General features: G+C 46.9%; 1 long non-coding RNA gene across 1 annotated transcript; it reads right to left on the bottom strand.

Moving 5' to 3' along the window:
* Positions 1-1,546: 1,546 nt before the first annotated feature.
* Positions 1,547-16,806, bottom strand: LOC103160542. The gene is made up of 3 exons (XR_003480776.2): positions 16,634-16,806; positions 3,136-3,231; positions 1,547-1,989 (listed from the first exon to the last, which is right to left on the bottom strand). It is a non-coding gene; the product is annotated as an uncharacterized LOC103160542 (long non-coding RNA).
* Positions 16,807-17,882: the final 1,076 nt, after the last annotated feature.

The following is a 17,882-nucleotide window of genomic DNA, read 5'->3' as shown; positions in this document are numbered from 1 at the left end:
CCCTGGCTGAACTGGAACTATTATATAGACTAGGCTGGCCTTAAACTCACAGAGACATACCTGCCTTTGGGATTAAAGGCTTTGCCCTAGGCTTTTTAGATTCAGTCACCATTTACTCCATTCTCTAGGCCATGATAACTTAAATTCAAATGTGCAACAATAGCATGTGTGAATATAGAATATGGAGGTTGTTTGTTTTTTGTATATGTGTGGTGTGTACATTTCAGGTGAAATCTGGAAATTTGGACTCAGGTGCTCAGGCTTGCTCATCAAGCTTTCTTACAGTGAGCCATCACCCCAGTCCCGTAAAAGTATCAAATATGAAGAAGAACATTAGTCTACTTTGTTCTGACTTTTAACACTGGGTTCAAGTTGAGGCTCAAAGAAGTTCCTTACCCACCTTGAGCATCAGTGTCTTACACCAAATATTGATAGTTGGTGTCCACCCCTAGGGGTTGTACCAAACAAGTTCTTTGCAGTGTGTAGTGGCTCCTTGTTCACAGCAAATATAAGAAATATAAGGAGTAACTGGACTTTGACTAAAACGTTTTCTATCCCTGGCCAAGTCCTAAAGTCCAAATTCAAAGATGGAAGGAATTTTTCTCCCTACCACCTCCATGGTTTACTTGTTTTGCAGTACTGGAGGTAGGATCCGGAGCCTTGTGCTCACAAGTATTCCACCACCAGTATAAGAGGGAGGTGGGGTTGGGTTGGGTTGGGTTGGGCTTGTTTTAATTCTACCCCGCCACCATGTTGGATTTTATTTTCCATACAATTAATTTCCTTGCTATGATATTATGTTGGGGAATTGAACCCAAAGCACATGTTAGGCACATGTTCTACTACTGACCTCTAACCCTAGCTTTAAAAGAAAAATGTAATATGGCTCTCGCTTTCAAGAGGGGATTAAAAAGAAAAATCCTGTTGGGCGGTGGTGGCACTCGCCTTTAATCCCAGCACTCGGGAGGCAGAGGCAGGCGGATCTCTGTGAGTTCCAGACCAGCCTGGTCTATAAGAGGCAGTTCCAGGACAGCCTCCAAAGCCACAGAGAAAACCCTGTCTTGAAAAATCCTAATGCATTTGCAACAAGAAAACAGTGGTCTGAGCAAATGAAGCCACAGCTGAGTGTGTGTTAGAGGGAGGAGAATAAAGAGCTTGAGCTAGGCAGTGGTGGCTCATGCCTGTAATCCCAGCACTCGGGAGGCAGAGGCAGGCAGATCTCTTGAGTTTGAGCTTGGTATACAGAGTAAGTTCTAGGACAGGATAGGCTCCAAAGCTACAGAAGAACCCTGTTTCAAAAAAAAAAAAAAAAAAAAACAAACAAACAAAAAAAAACACAGAAGTTTGAGGCCAGGGAAGCAAAAGGGCTAGATCGGGGCTTAAAAAAGCACTTTTTGACCTTTGTGATTTCAGGTTTGGTTCCCAGCATCCAGGTCGGGTAGCTCACAACTCTACCTCCAGGTCTAGGGTATCCCACATCCTCTTCTGGCCCCTGAGAGTACTTGAACTTACGTAATACATAATTAAAAATAAAATACTAAAAAGCTGGAGGTTAGCATTAGCTTTAATCCCAGCACAGACAGTTCAAGGCCACCCTCTGCAGAGTTCCAGGACAGCCTGGGCTATGCAAAGAAACCCTGTTTTGTGTTTGGGGGCGGAGTAGGGGAGATGGAGAGCTAGAGGTCAGCCTAGGCTACATGAAACCCTACCTCAAAAAATTACAGTTTTGGGATGTTTTTTGTTTTTGGAGACAGGGTTTCCTCTGTAGCCCTGGCTATCTTGGAACTGGCCTTGTAGGCCAGGCTGGCCTTGAACTCAGAGATCTTCTTGCCTCTGCTTCCCAAGTTGGTTGAGTATTTGTTGTTGATTTAAACAAGCTGCAGTTGAAGTCCATATCCTGGCCAGTCAGGTTATTCTTTTCCTTCTCCAAGAACTGCAGTCCGGGAAAATGGAGGTGAGCATGACGTGTAACTCGGGACTGGATGAAAGCTGTGGAGCAGAGTGTACAATCAACCTCCTAGGCTGACCCCAAGGCCTCCTTCCTGCAGGCAGATGTCTGCATTCCTCTGGTTCCCTTCTGAGCAGCCAGCCCAGGTGAATGATTAACTCAGGAGGCCAGAGGCCCACACTCACCCCTCAGTGTTAAGCATTACTATCCTGAGATCAGCATCAGAAATAAATACTAATGACACAAAAGGGTAGAGCTGAGAATAGCTCAGGGATAGAGCTGCATGCCTTGCATTCAATGGGCAACAGGCCCAGCCCCTAGGACAAACAAAAATATCTTCACAGGTATCCTACAGCCAATTCCCCACCCCTTTTTTTAATTATGAGAGGATTTCATGTATTCCAGGCTGGTGACCTCACACTCACTGTGTAATTGAGGTTAACCTTGGAACTTCAGATCCTCCTCCCTCTAATCCATACTGGGATTACAGGCATTTGCTGCGTCTGGTTTATAGCACTGGGGATTGAACACCTACCAGGTTCTGGGTTAGCACTCTACCAACTGAGCTACATCTGCCCAAAGGTGCTTTTGAGCAAAGTTATTGAACAGGATATTGCTGTGAGTAGTATGAGAACATGCGCATACTGTTGAGTGTACAGTAGTTTTAAAAATCTAGGTGCTGGACATGATGACTCATGCCTGTAAAACCAGCCTTTAGAAGATTTTTTTTGGGGGGGGGTGGATTTTGTCAGTTTGAGGCCAAGAGGCTGCAGAATAAAATAGTTGGTAAAGTGCTTGCCTCACAAATAGGATCAGAGTTTGAGCCCCAGAATGCATTTTTACTGGTCTGCTTGTGGTCCCCAGTGCCTGGGAGGCAGAGACAGTAGGAGTGTTGGGCTCACTGCCTATCCAGTTGCAGCCTAAATTGGTGAAGGCTAACAAGAGACCCACCCTGTCTCAAGGGAAGGAGATGGTACCCTGAGGATGCTGCTGGAGGCTGTCCTCTGCATCCATGTGCATGTATGCTCACTCCCATACACAAAGCACAATCGTCTTTTAGAAAAGGAAAAATATGTAAATCTGAATGTACTTGAATATTCTGCAGTGCTATGTAGTAAATCATCAGTCAAGAGCCCAAGAAACAATGAATAAAGAGCAACTGGTAAGGGCTTTCCAAATATATTCACCCTCTGAAAGTGCTGAGTCTGCATCCTGCGTGGTCAAGCGTCTCCCTCGTCACAAGAGGCCAGAGCCAGAGCTGGAGATTGTGCCAGACAGAGGTTCTGAAACAAACAGGAACAAAATGGGCCAAGTCCTAGGGATCTCAGGGCCAGTCTCAAGCATCCCACACAAAGTGAATGAAGTGATTTCTGTCCCCTGCGGTTCATAGTCCATTTTGTGATCCTTTCCCTTGGCTTTGAAATTCATAACATGACTGTTTTTTATTTGTGGATTTCCTTTGCTAATATGCTTTACTGATTCCAGAATTAAAACTTAGCATTTCCTGAGCTTATGCTGGCCAGATCCCAAAAGGAAATAGCTAGAAGCCATTAAGAGGGCCAGGGGGAACTGGACTGGGATTAAAAGTCACCTGGTGTGTTGACAATCTGTATGTCACCTGGTAGATGGACAATGTATGCCATAATTACTAAGAGGTCTGTGGTTGCTGTGGCTCTTCCCTTCCCTCTCTCCTCATTCCTTTTCAAGGCCTCTGTGCTTTCGCCAGGCTGTTTGTATGGAATGTTTAGAATGGGAGCTGTGTAGGTGACAGATAACATTTTTCCTTTTAAATTCCAAGTACTGGGCCATGAGATATCTCAGCTGGTTAAGGTGCTTGCCACCAAGCCTGACAACCTGAGTTCAAACACCAGAACACACATGGAAGGACAGAACTGATTTCTAAAAATTGTCCTCTAACCTCCACACATGTCTCTTTCTCTCACTCACTCACACACACACACACACACACACACACACACACACACACACACAATGTAAATTTACAAAACTAAATTCTCCTTAATCCCAGCACTCGGGAGGCTGAGGCAGGCAGATCTCTGTGAGTTTGAGGCCAGCCTGGTTTACACAGTGAGTTCTAGGACAGTCAGAGCTACTACATAGTGAGTCCCTGTCTCAAAAACCAAATAAACCAATGAATAAGTAAACAAATTCCAAGTACTATTTTGTTTCTCAAATGGTATGGGTGAGTTCACAGGCCTGCTGCAGTACCAGCTTCCTAAAGTCAGGTACTTGTGTGTTCACCTTATCTCCCCATAACTCCCCATATACCTATCCTATCATCTTCCAGGCTTAACAATCCATCCTTCCCTGCTCTTCCTGCAGTTGGCCTGGGTCCTAATAACCTCCCTGACTCCTCCCCTCTAATTCTGTACTTTATACCCCCATTGCCAAAATGATGTTTCAGAAAGGGCCAAATTTCTCATCGTTATTTTACATTAAAAAAATTTCAACTTTATAACTTTAAACAAAAGCAATAAAGATAAAAATAATAAAAACCATGTCACTCATCTACCTAAATAAAACCCTCCTGTTTGAGGATAAAGTCCAAACTCCTTGGTCTGATCCGTAGGGCCTCTCCCAGCTAGCTCCTGTCTACTGGCCATCTTCCCAGTGCCAGTCCTCAGCCTGCTCTCCACCCCAACTGCCCCATTCCACAAGACCTGTTCCAGAACACCCCACCCTCTGTCCTATGCCACTCCCCGTGTATCCTTTGCGGCCAGGTGAATTACCAATTTGGTTTTCTGTGTCTCTACCAGACTATCTTGAGATGAGGAGTCAGGAACAAGAAGCAAAGAGAGCTTCCTTTTGATTTTAGAGTCTAAGGAGGGGCATGCGTGCAGAGAAGGCAGGGTGGCCCCATAGTAGGAGAAAGCTTGCAAAGCAATCTGAGTTCAGACTAGTGGTAGAAGTGATTGGCAGGCAGACCCGGGGCTAGCCTGATCTCTGTTCCCAGCAGCTTTCCGTCTGTTGGGAGCAATAAAAGAAAATGACTGCATCACTGCATAAAGAGGACCAACCTCAAGCTGGAGAGGGAAATGGTCAGGTCAATGAGTCAACGGTGGGCTTGTGGGCTGCTACAGAGAATAGACTGTAGTCTACATGTGCATACTCAATACAAATAGCTCGGGGACCAAGTATGTGGGGTTCCTTTTGCCCCATACCAATCAGTCCTGCAAAGAACTTAACACCGCTACTTTATATAGACCACAGCTTGAGAGTCCACTGCCAGTGGTAGGCTCCAGGGTTACCCCCAGCTTCTCTGATTGACAAAAGAGAGACAAAGAGATAACAGTAAGTGCTCCCAAGTTGGACATCTAATTTGGTTGTGAGGAAGTTTCTAAAATGGTGTCAAGAAAGCCTATCTGAGACTTTTTCCAAAAGATAAATGAAAAGTTTGGGTAACTAACTGGTAGGAAAAAGTTGAATATACCCATTTGACCTTCTCACCCTAAATTTTAAAGATACTAGGTATGGAGATATGGAGGTATAGAGTTATAGCTCCAACCTGAGCTGGGGTCCCAACAGGGTGGGGGTTTCAGTGGAAGGGGATGGCGCAGTGGGGGTCGGGGTCATTTGAGGCCAACCAGGGAGGATGGGGAGGAAGTGTGAGGACAAACAGAATAGGGAAGTAGGAACAGAGCCTGCTGATGGGAGATGAAGTTCGGAGATGGGGTGTTCACTCCGAATGCCTAAGGTCCTGGGTTGAATCAAAAAAATCTAAGTCCTTGGATCAACTATGTTTGCTTCACTTTCCTATCCTAGGCTGAAATTTTTTTATTCCTCCCTCCCCTCTCCCTCTTCTCTTCCATCCCTCCCAGCAGTTCTAGGATGGAGCCCAGTGGTTTTGTCACATCCCAGCCTCTATTTATTTTTTTTATTTATTTTATTCCCAGGGTCTTTATTTATTTTTTTTCCCTCTGGTTTTTCGAGATAGGGTTTCTCTGTGTAGCTTTGGAGCCTGTCCTGGCACACTCTCTGGAGACCAGGCTGGCCTCGAACTCACAGAGATCCACCTGCCTCTGCCTCCCGAGTGCTGGGATTAAAGGCAGGAGTCACCAACGCCCGGCTTCTAGCCAGGGTCTTAAACTCACATGTACTCTTGACATAGACAATGTTTTGATTGTCTGGGGACTAGCATGCATATAGAGCTGGGCTGATCCTCAGCCCAGCAAAAGTCAGGTACAGTGGTGTCCACCTGTAAGTCCAACACTAGGAGAGAAAGGAGGGCTGCTCCATAAGCAACCCACTAACACGAGTTAAATGTAGTTTGCCTCCCTCACCATCTCTATTTGCTGGGGTTTCCAGGTGTGCCACCACACCTAACTTATGCCATGAGTGCTGGCCAAGCACTCCACCAACTAAGCCTACATCCTTAGGCACACTTCTGCAGAGTTTTTAATGATTGATTGATTGATGATTTGGTACCAAAACCAAAATAATTTAATGTCTCTCAAAATTTTCATGATATATTCAAGATATGTCAAGAATATTAATGGCTGGGTAGTAGTGTTAATCCCAACAGAGGCAGGTGGATCTCTAGGAGTTCAAGGCTAGACTGATCTACAGAGTAAATTCCGGGACAGCCCTGTCTTGAAAAACAATCAAAACAAACAAAAAAGTGCCAGGTGTGGTGGAATGGTGAAAGCCTTTAATCTCAGCCCTGGGGCAGTGGGGTGGGATGGGGGAGAGATGGAGGTTGGGTTTTGGAGGGAGGGTCCTGGCAGGTAGATTTCTGTTAGTTCAAACTCAGCTTGGTTTACATATTGAGTTCCAGGATGGCTAGGACTACACAGTGAGACCCTGCCTCAAAAATAGCTAAATACAGAGGAATTCTAGTTAATAAATAGTGTTTATTTAAATACTATTTAAATAAAAACAGCAAAGAACTAAGCATGTAAAGTATACACGAGAAATAATGTTTGGATTTTTTTGTTTTGTTTTGAGACAGGGTTTCTCTGTGTAGCCCTAGGTGTCCTGGAACTCTCTCTGTAGACCAGGCTGGCCTGGATCTCAGAGATCCACCTGCCTCTGCCTCCAGAGTGCTGGGATTAAAGGCGTGCGCCACCACTGCCTGGCAATAATGTATCTTGTGTGTGTGTGTGTGTGTGTGTGTGTGTGTGTGTGTTTGTGTGTGTGTGTGTGTGCATGTTGAAAGTTACAAGTATAAAAGTATAGGATGCTGTTGACAGATCACTGAATGAAAAAGTCATTTTGTCCAGTTTTGGAATGAGTAAGAAGACAGAACAAAAGCTGAATGGATATAAAAACTGGGAAAAGAGAGAACCCAGGTTAGTCAGACCAATTAACACAATGATTTTTTTAAATTTATGATTATTATGTTCTCAGACTTCTGTAACCTTATCTGATGAGTCATCTCACCAGCACCAAAAGAAAAAAATTAACATAATTGCTTCATCAGTTTCTTATAATCAAATACTATCTTTCACCTAGTATTACTTCTATCTAGGCAAAATTTCAAAAAGGGATATTGCCTTGGTTTTTTTTTTTTAAATAATGCCATTATGTAATAAACAATGGTGGAACATAAAATATATCCTGTCTACTTGTATAAACTGGTTGTTATTGCTTAAAAAGGCAAAACTGAGGCTGGAGAGATGGCTCAGGGACTAAGTGTGCTTGATAGAAGGATCTGAGTTCAATTCCCAGCAGCCACATTTGTCAGCTCACAACCACCCGTAACTCCACCTCCAGGGGGAATAGGACCCCTGACCTCCACAGATAGCTGCATTCATATGCAACCTCCCCTTCCCACACATAATTTAAAGTAATAAAAATAAAATATTTTAAAAGGCAGAACCAATGCCTTTTATAAAATGGACATTGTTTCCTGAAATTCTGCCAAGCAGAAAACTGGGTTAGGAAGACTGTGATCTTGAGACTACATACACAGAGAGACTCTGTTTCCCTGCTTCAATAATAAATGGAAACCTTGTGTGGGAGGGTGAGTGGGACTTGATCTCGAAGCTATCATATCATTATATTATAGAAAAAGTGTGATACATGGTTTCCCCTAGAAGAGAGTTTATCTGCATCTGGGCAGATGACTCAGTTAAGTGCCTGCTGCCCAAGCATGAGGACTTGAGTTCTAGCCCAGCTCCCACATAAAAGCCAGGCTCCATGGTGCATGATTCAAATCCCAGCACTGGAGAGGTAGAGACAGGAGGATTCCTAGAGCTTGCTCAGCCAATCTAGCAGAAATTAGAGAGACCCTGTCTCAAAAAATAAGATGGGGAGCAACTGAGAAAGACTCGGACATCAACCTCTGGCCTCTACACACATGAACACACATGCATGAATATGAGCACACACGAAGGATTGTTATTACGAAGTTTTTTTAAAAGAATGTATCTTTACAGCTGGACAGTGGTGGTGTACACCTGTAATTCCGGCACTCAGGAGGCAGAGGCAGAGGAATCTCTTAAGTTTGAGGCCAAATTGGTCTACAGAGCAAGTTCCAGGACAGCTAGAGCTGTTACACAGAGAAACCTTGTCTCAAAAAACAAACAAAAAGAATGTATCTTATTTTGCATATAGTCAATACATCTCACTTCAAAAGCAAGTTAGCCCCTTAGTCTACCATTTCATTTAGGTTGTATAATCCTTTATAGAATTGTACGTTGATTACATGTAACACATCCTGAAGTTAAAAACAAGTGTTGCTTGAAAAGAACTATTCCAGGTGGACATGTGGCTGTAGTGTAAGACCCCCGGAAACTCAGGCTTTCAGGATCTCAGCCCAGGACCGAGGCCACCCCAATCACCATGCGGAGTCAAAAGCTTGATGCAAACTGCACGAGGCTTTATTATTGTTTAATGAGCTAACCCCATGTTAGCTTGGGTCTTTCATCCACCCGCCATGGTGGATAGCTATAAAAGACAGCTTGAAGGGGCTGCATAGAGATCTTATAGGGTAGTGTAAGGGGAGTGTCTAGGGGTACGCACAGGCTCAGGATTGGTGTGCCTCCAGGCTTGGAGGGTTTGCCCTGTGTTGATTGGCCACTTGGTTGTTATGGCCCATAGGCCCTCCCAGGGTGGTTGCTATGCCCTGCACGTCATTGCTGTGCACTTGTCTGTAAAGCACACCCAGAGCTGTAAAGCATAGCACCACCAGCTAACTTCTGATTGGTTCCTTGCCACGAGGCAGGTGTCTGACCTCTTAGTGACTAAGACAAGGTCAGACAAGCACGTGTTCAGCTGTTATGGCTTCGGAAAGGGGCAGGCATCTGACCTTAGTGACCAAGACAAGGTCAGGCAAGTGCGTGTAGGGCTGTTATGGCAGCGGAAATGGGGAGCTGGTCCCTTCAGTAGCAAGCAGTGTGAGCCTCCAAGAGTGCAGTATCTGCCAAGAAGGCATCGTTAGGTGGTGTCCATGAGTCAGATTTTTGACATATTTCCTAGCAACTGTTTCCCAATGTTGGCAATGGTTCTTCTGCCACCGAGAGCCAGATGATGACTCACTTCTGTGACCATACATGGACGCCCCTCCCAGATCAGAATCCATATCTACTTCCTTTCCCAATGGCCCTTCTCCACCTCTGGTCCTTTTCAGTCTTGGGTTGTGTTTATTTTCTCTCCTTAATTTTTCTTTCTCAGAGACATGAATTCCATATGCCTCTTAAATGGCAGTTCTCCTGCCTGCTCCTCTAGAATCGTTTTATCTTTTTTGGTTTACTTCCAATACTTGGCTCTGTTGCCTCACTTGGACTAAAGTGGAAATCCAGGGGTGTGTGGGTCTCTGAAGGTCAGGGATGTATTTCTCAGCTGTTCTGAGAAGGACAGGGGCTCACACACACACATTCTCAGCAGAGGCCCAGTGAGATGCCTCAGGTGGGTGGGCTGCAAGCTTCTGTTCTGCTCTGCTAGACTTCCAGGTCACAGGCTAGCTGTGACCCAAGCTGGCCTGGACCTGGACGCAGAGAAAGAGGTTCATGTGGCTCTCCTAATCATCTACTCACCTTGTGACAGCCTGGTTTTGAAAAGATAAGTCACGGGCTTGTTATTTTTTTTGACAAGGTGTGGCTCCAGCTGGCCTGGCCTGGAAATCTTTATGGAGACCAGGGTGGCCTTGAATTTATAGAGATCCACCTGCTTCTGCCTCATCAGTGTTGGATTAAAGGTGTGTGTGTGTGTGTGTGTCACTGTGCCCAGCTTGAATTTAAAGTCTTAATGTCAAAACTAGAATTAGGGGGCTGGGATGTAGTTCAGTTGGTAGAGAGTTGAACTAGTGAGCAGGAAACCCTGGGTTCCATCTCTAGTACCACTTAAACCAGGTGTGGTGGTACATAGCTGTGATGCCAACACTCTAGAAGCAAAGGGATCAGGAATTCCAGGTCACTGTCAGCTTCTTAGCAAGTTCAAGGTCAGTGTCTGAACTTGAGACCCTGTATTTAAAAATAATAATAAAACATAAATTAGAGGTGCCAGAGAAGCAGTTCAATTGGTAAGGTACCCTGGCTTTGATCCAAGTAAAAAGCAGGACTTGATGGTACATGCCTACAATCCCAGCACTAGGGAGGTGGAGACAGGAGGATTCCTACACTTGCTGGTCAACTGGTCTTGATGAGTCGGTGAACTCCAGGCTTGACTCTGGTGCAAAGTAAGGACAGATATTGAAGACACTTGACTTTGTCTTCTGACCTCAACATGAACATGTGTTCCTGTGCATGCATATGTGTATTTTACACACATAAATAATAATGGCAAAATAAACATAAATATCAGAATGAGAATTTGGTAACCTATAGTTTCCTTGAAGTATTAATAAGAGCCTTTTTTTTTTCTTTCTTTTTTTTGAGACAGGGTTTCTCTGCTGTAGCCCTGGCTGTCCTGGAACTTGCTCTGTAGACCAAGCTGGCCAAGAACTCACAAAAATCCTCCTGGCTCAGCTGGGATTAAAGGAATGTGTCACCACTGCCTGGCTTGATAAAAGACCTATTGTTATGATAAAGCTCGAGGGAAACCTTTCATGGAGAGGGGGAGGAAAAAGGGGGAGGGGCGACACAGACACCCGACCAAGGGACAGGGGCCAGGACACGACACTGGGACTGACAGGGACGACAAACATGACAAGTAAACAGAGCTTAAGTGAGAAGTTTTATTAGAAAGGAGGGGGGGGGAGGAAAAGAGAAAAAGAGGTAAAGAGACACAGAGAGGACAGAAGAGAAGAGGGAGACAGGAAAAGTCCTATCTGCCCCAGGGGAACCTTGAGGAAGAGAGTGGGAAAGAGAATGGGATAGCCAGGCGTTGGCTGCGCAAGTCTTTAATCCCAGCACTCGGGAGGCAGAGGCAGGCGGATCTCTGTGAGTCTGAGGCCAGCCTGGTCTCCAGAGCGAGTGCCAGGATAGGCTCCAAAGCTCCACAGAGAAACCCTGTCTCAAAAAACCAAAAGAGAGAGAGAGAGAGAGAGAGAGAGAGAGAGAGAGAGAGAGAGAGAGAATGGAAAAGAGAAGAGAGCAGAAAGCAGAAAGAGAGGAGAACAAAAAGCGTAAGTGGGCAGGGGTCTTTCTTTTAAAGGGGTCCTTTGCACCCGCGTGCAGACTAGTATTCATGAAACCCTGGGTACTGTCTGAGTGCATTCTGCCAGGTGACAGGGGCAGGCCAGCATAATGCCTGAATCCTTACACCTGTGGTGAATGGGTTTCTTAACCTTTTAAATCATCTGCCTAAAAGGAATGAAAACTAGTAGTGGTGGTGGTGGTGGTGGTGGTGGTGGTGGTGGTGGTGGTGGTGGTGTGGTGTGTGTGTGTGTGTGTGTGTGTGTGTGTTTTAGTGCTAAGGATCAAATGTGCTCTTATCATGTATTTAAACCCCACCCCCAATTCTGATTCTCATGAAGAACAGATTTTTTTGTTTTTTTTTTTAACTTTTTGGAAAGTGGGTTCTGGCTGCTATGGCACTTACCAGGCTGGCCTCAAACTGACAGAGATCCACCTGCCTCTGCCTCCTGAGTGCTGGGATTAGAGATACCATCTAGTTTCATTTTTTTAATTACATTTATTTATTTGGTTTATGTCTCTCCCCACCCCCACTTCCTTCTCTTTGTCACTAAACCCTGAGCTCACAGATCTGGTCAGACTGTCTGGCCACTGAGCTCTAGAGATCCACCTGTCTCTGCTGGCCTAGCACCAGGTTAACAGATGCAGAGCTTGCTGGCTCCTTTCATGGATCCCGGGGATCTGAACTCAGGTCCTCATGTTTGCATGACTGACACTTCACCCCCAAGCATCTCCCCACAGCCATGAATTCTCATCAGATTTGTTTTCCTCCCAGAGACTGAGTTTATGCTTTATTCTAGCCACATCAACCTTCAATCTTCTGCTTCAGTTGTTTTAGCCCTCGAGGACTCTGGCTGAGAAACACACTCTCAATTGTTGGGTTCATCCTTCTGATATTTGTAGTTGTCTCCCTGAGTCTTTTCAAGGTCTAAACAGCATGTTCAAAGCATCCCTGGTACACAGATTTGGTCACTGTAATTAGGCAACAACAATGAGATGAACAACAAAGGGGATATTTCTCCCATGAGCTTGACGTCAGGACCAGTCAGCCTGGCTCTCCCAGGCACCCCACACATCCCATCTGGGTCAGGCCAGTCTAGAGACTGTCCCAGGATGCTGAGCTGACGTGCTGCCCAGGAGGTGCCGGGCTCCATGGGCACCTGCTTTTATGGGGTCAGCCCAGCCCTTTGCAAAGGAGCCCTCTGCGACATTTCTGTCTCCTGGCATTGAGTACCACACAGCCCATAATACAGTGAGGAGATGGAATGGGCCCTGAGGTCAGGAAAATCTGGGGTCACGCCTGGCACGCACAGCCATGTGGCCCGGGGCCCATAAAGTGAGGGTAATAATAGTAGGAGTGAGTCAGGGGAGCTTAGTACAAGCAGCCACTGGAGGAATTGCAGACAGAAAGTGAGGAGATTGGGCTGGAGGCAGATTCAGGGCTGAGCGCCAAAGGGTCTGCTGCTCTGACCAGGGAAGGAAGGCTGAGCAGTGTCCAGTGTCAAGAGCTGCCACTGGCCCTGTTGAGGCCCAGGCTCCACCCATCAGGCTGTGTTTCAGAAGACACAGTGTCATTGCAGCTGCCAACTGTCCACCAGCTCCCAGGGCTGGTAACTGGGTACCAGACCCTGCTGCAGGAAAGCACTCACATCTGCCTGTCTCTGCTTGCCAGGGAACCAGCCACAGAAGCAGGAAGTTAGCCCTGCCCCTCCCCCTACTTCCAGATCCCATGTGAGGGTCCCTGTGTTGATCCTACCTGTGGGGGCCTGCATTGGGGCAAGGGCTGGGAAAGGCAGTTTTAAAAAGCCTCCTGTCAGAGAGAGAAAGGAAACAGGTGGGGGTGGGCTGGGTCTGCTCCTAAGCCTGGAGGGCACCCTGAACAGCTCCTGGCACTCAACCACAAGCGCTGAGTAAATGTGGGCTCCTGTCCATATTCCTGCTGTTACTGCTCCATGCCTGCCATGTGTGAGCGCTGTGCTGAGGCCAGGAGGTTCAACAGCAAATAAGACAAAGCTGTACCTTGTATCGGCATATAGACTAAAGGGGGTAGGCAGACCATAAAATAAATTAGTAAGTGTAAAAGTAGTGTCACAAAAGCCTGAAATACTGAATGTTAAAGGTGTCTTCCTGGCCTGTCTTAAAAGGGACAAATTAGGAGCTCAATGATGTCTTTCTGGGAGAAGGGACCTCTAATATGTCCAATGCGACAATACTCATTTCCACCTTCAGGAACTCATCTATACGTGCAAGTGCTGGCAGACTGAGGAGGTCTGGCATTTGTCAGGCACGGACAGGTCAATCTAAGGGGGGCGGCTATGTGATAGGTAAAGGGAGGGGGTACAAGATGAGGCTAGAGAGGAAAGCTGGGCAGGGTGACCACATCAGGCATATCAGGTCATTCTGGAGAATCTGGGCTTTAGCTGATGGGCAACAGAGATCCACGGGAGGACTTTAAGCTGGAGGGTGGTAGGGGTGGGCACCATTGTTCTGTTTCCAGCCATATCACTTTGATGTAGTTTGTGCACCAGACTGGAAGAAGGCAGAACTGTGTACAAGATTTCATTTAAAATTGGGCCATCTGGTCTGGAAATAATGGCAGCCTAGAGGAAGATGGGGTGGGGTAGGGTGGGGTGGCAGGCAGAGTGAGCCTAAGGAGGTTAAGAGGAACCTGAATGACAGGGGTGAGGGCTGGGGGCTGGGAGGGACCAGGGTGCCTGCCAGTTTAGGCAGCAGGTGCTGACTGATAGGGTGGGTGCCCATCTACTCCTGACACTTGATCCCAGGGAGGTGCCCCACTCACATCTCCCTGTCCTGGACTGGGCTCACAGAAAGCCCCCACCCCCACCCCACCCCCTGTTTCATGACCAGCATGCAATCCAATTCCACCAACCATTAGTAAGTACCGGTTCTGTGCCAGGAGCCTGAGAGGCTTCTCTCCAGATTCACCTAGTGGATTTCTGAGCAGAAACTAAAGCCAAGATGGGAGGGTGGGTGAGCAGGAAAAGAAAGCTATGAACCCTTGGCCTATTGTCAGGCTGTCTTTCTGTTTTGTTTTGTTTTTGTTTGTTTGTTTTGTTTTTTGAAACAGGGTTTCTCTGTGGCTTTGGAGGCTGTCCTGGAACTAGCTCTTGTAGACCAGGCTGGCCTCGAACTCACAGAGATCCACCTGCTTCTGCCTCTGCCTCCTGAGTGCTGGGATTAAAGGCATGCTCTTGTTTTGTTTTTAAAGATTTATTTATTTACATATATGGTTACCCAAAAGGGAGCGCTGGAATTCATGAAACTATAGAGTTAGATAGCTATGAGCCACCATGTAGGTGTTGGGAATTGAACTCAGGACTTCTAGAAGAGCAGCCAGTGCTCTAAACCACTGAACCATCTCTCCAGCCCTGTTTGTTTTCTTGAAACAGGATCTGACTATGTAGCCAGGCTTCTCTTTAGACATCCTCCTGCCTCAGTCTTGGGCATGTTGGGATCACAGGCACATGACATCACACCTGGTTTACATTTATTTTTAACGTTTTCTTTTCCTTCTCTTTTCTTCAGTCTCAATATGTTGCCTAGGTGGCCTTAAGCTTCTGTGCTCTTGTTTCTAACTGGAGTGGCAGGGACTTTGGGTGTATACCACCACACCCAGTTGAATATTGACCTCTTATTATCACATTTGTGCAGGCAAATTATAGGCATGCTTTCTGTGGAGACCCGGCCAACTTTTTAGAAAGGAGAGAAAACCCAGCCATCCTAGGGGGGTCTGGACATTTGGAAGACAATAACTAAACTGACGATTTTTGTTTATTTTATTTTGCAGGCTCACCTTAGCTCAGACTAACTTGGAACTCTTGTAGTTCAGGCTGATTTCAACTCTGATTGGTCCTCCTACCTTACCCTCTCAAGTGCTGGGATTACAGGTGTGAGCCACCATGCCCTGACAGCATGTCTTACAAATCAGCTGCTTTTGCGTTTCTAATTCTTGAATTTTCAAACACCTGCAGCTGCTTTGCAGCTGTCGAAACTGAAATTGAGCTGGGTTAAGTCATTCTTGTTTATCAAGATCACGTGACCCTTGTGGGCACGCTGAGAGGAAATTTTTTTCAGCGTTAAGACTGGAACCCAGGACCTCCTAAGCAAATGCTCTATCACTGAACTATACCTCGGGTTCCCTGACCTGAGACCTGAGACCAGGCCTTTCAGGCCTGACACTAGTGCCTGCTTCCTGGTGATGACCTGAGTCCGTGCTCCCTACAGATCTCCTTCCCCACAGGGGCTGTTTTCCTCTCACACTTCTCTCAATCTGCCTAGGCCAGGCTGATGAGTGAAGGGCTGGGTGGGTGAGTCGGTCAAGCAACCAAGTGGAGCTCTCAGAGTTCTGGGTTCATACTGACTTTTTCTGTTGCTTTCTAGCCAACTGGGGAGGAGGGGGTCTCCTGGGCACTGCCCGTCTGTTTTCCCCAAGTTTCAGCATCTGGGACCCCTGGGGCTTTCCGACAATCAGTACGCCCTCTTTCCCTGCTATGAGACACAGTCTAGAGCCTACTGGCCTGCAGCTCACATCCTGGGTTTAATTTCTACCAAATCTAATGCCTCCAAATCCCCGGCTGAGCCTCCAGACCAGGGTACGGCCTGCGGAGCTGATTCATGTGAAGTAGCTAGTGGGTGACAAAGGTGAGAGCGGGCAGAAGCCTCCAGCTGCCCCTCCAATACTCCAGGCCGGGCTCCAGGCCACAGCCCCACGCAGCTTTCAGGGGAAAATGTGAAGACCAGTGCTATTTCCTGGGTCACAAGATCTCCACTGTGCCCCTAGGCAAATCTTGGTGACACCAGGTCCTTGAGCCGCATGGCTGGACAGGCTCCAAGGCTTGATGCTGCTAGGTGTCGCAGCCTCTGCTGGAGGTATTTGCTATTCATCCCTGTGTCCCTTCACCTGCTGCTTCCGACAGGAGATGGGAAAGGCTGCCTGATTCAACCGGGGGCTTCAAGTGCTGCTCCTAGAAGACACTAGTCCCAGCCCTCTGGCACTAGAAACGTCCACTCCCTCCCACAACATCCCTGGAGAAACGCGCCCACCCTCACACCCCAGTGAACCGCAGTCATTCCCAGCACACACACCCCAGTGAGCCGCAAACATCCTCCCTCCCACACACAGACAGACCTGATCTACAGAGGCATTAATTCCTCAGGACCTGAACGCCGGCTCTTCCCAGAGTCTAGGGAGACCTCATGCCGACCTTCAAGAAACACGAAGAGCGGGACCTGTTGCTGGGCACCCTGGATACTCCCTTCCCACTCTCTTTCCCCTCAAGGCCTTTTCTCCGACCCAGCGCCTTAGAACCCCTTCAGGCCTCTACGTGGCAGTGTGGGGCGCCCTCGTATGGCCTATAGCCACCCTGCAAGCTGACCACCTAGACTTCAGCTCCCCATTTAACCTCGATTCCCCTCACGCACCTGGGCATCTCCTCCCCCATCCGCTTCCCCCAGCTGTCCCCACAGGATGTCGGGGCCCCACCCATTCCTCCTACTGCGGCTTTGGTGGGTCACACTGGGATAACCTGCTGTTTCCATTGACGCGAGGCTTTGAGAGTCCTGAGCTGGAATCCCGGCGCACTTACCAGATGCTCAAGTGAATTCCCTCCCTCATCTGTCTCTCTGCCCACGCTGGAATCCTTCGTTTAGGAAGTGAAAGAAAGGAAAACAAAACAACATTACAAACAAGTTCCCAAGAAAACCAGAGTGGCTCATCCTTAACTGAACTTTAAATAGTTGATCCCCAGGAGGGAACATGAACTGCTTTTCAAGCGTTAAAATTTATGGGAGGCTGCTGATTTGGCTCCAGCGCCTGTACTGGGCACACAGTAGGCCAAATGTAAGTCACTCATGCTGAGTTTCCACACTGTGGAGCCAAAACCAAGCTGTTCCCCGACTAATAATAATAGTAATAATAATACAGCAGTAACAATAATAATAAAAGAGAGCGGGCGGTGCACACTTTTAATCCGAGTACACGGGAGGCAGAGGCAGGAAGATCTATTAGTTAGAGGCCAATCTGGTTTACAGAGCATGATCCAGGACAGCCCAAGGCTACACAGAGAGACCCAGTCTCTCAAAAATAAGTAAGTAGTGAAAAGGAAGGAGACAAGCTATAAGCTATAGCCCTAAGTAGGCCAGTTTAGATGTTATGACTAGGAAATCCTCTTTGGGTTAACCTGTACAAGTTAACTTATTTTTGTGGGATTTTGTTGTTGCTCTTTTTTGTTTGTTTGTTTTTGTTTTTGAGACGATATCACTATGTAGCCCTGGCCGGTGCGAAACTACCAGAGATCCACCTACCTCTGTCTCCAGAGTGCTGAGATTTAGAGTGTGTCACCATGTCCGGCTCGGTTAACCTTTTGATTGGTTGATTG

This window comes from Cricetulus griseus (assembly GCF_003668045.3).
Source record: "Cricetulus griseus strain 17A/GY chromosome 1 unlocalized genomic scaffold, alternate assembly CriGri-PICRH-1.0 chr1_0, whole genome shotgun sequence".
Taxonomy (NCBI): domain Eukaryota; kingdom Metazoa; phylum Chordata; class Mammalia; order Rodentia; family Cricetidae; genus Cricetulus; species Cricetulus griseus.
This window is presented reverse-complemented; position numbering and strand designations above follow the sequence as displayed.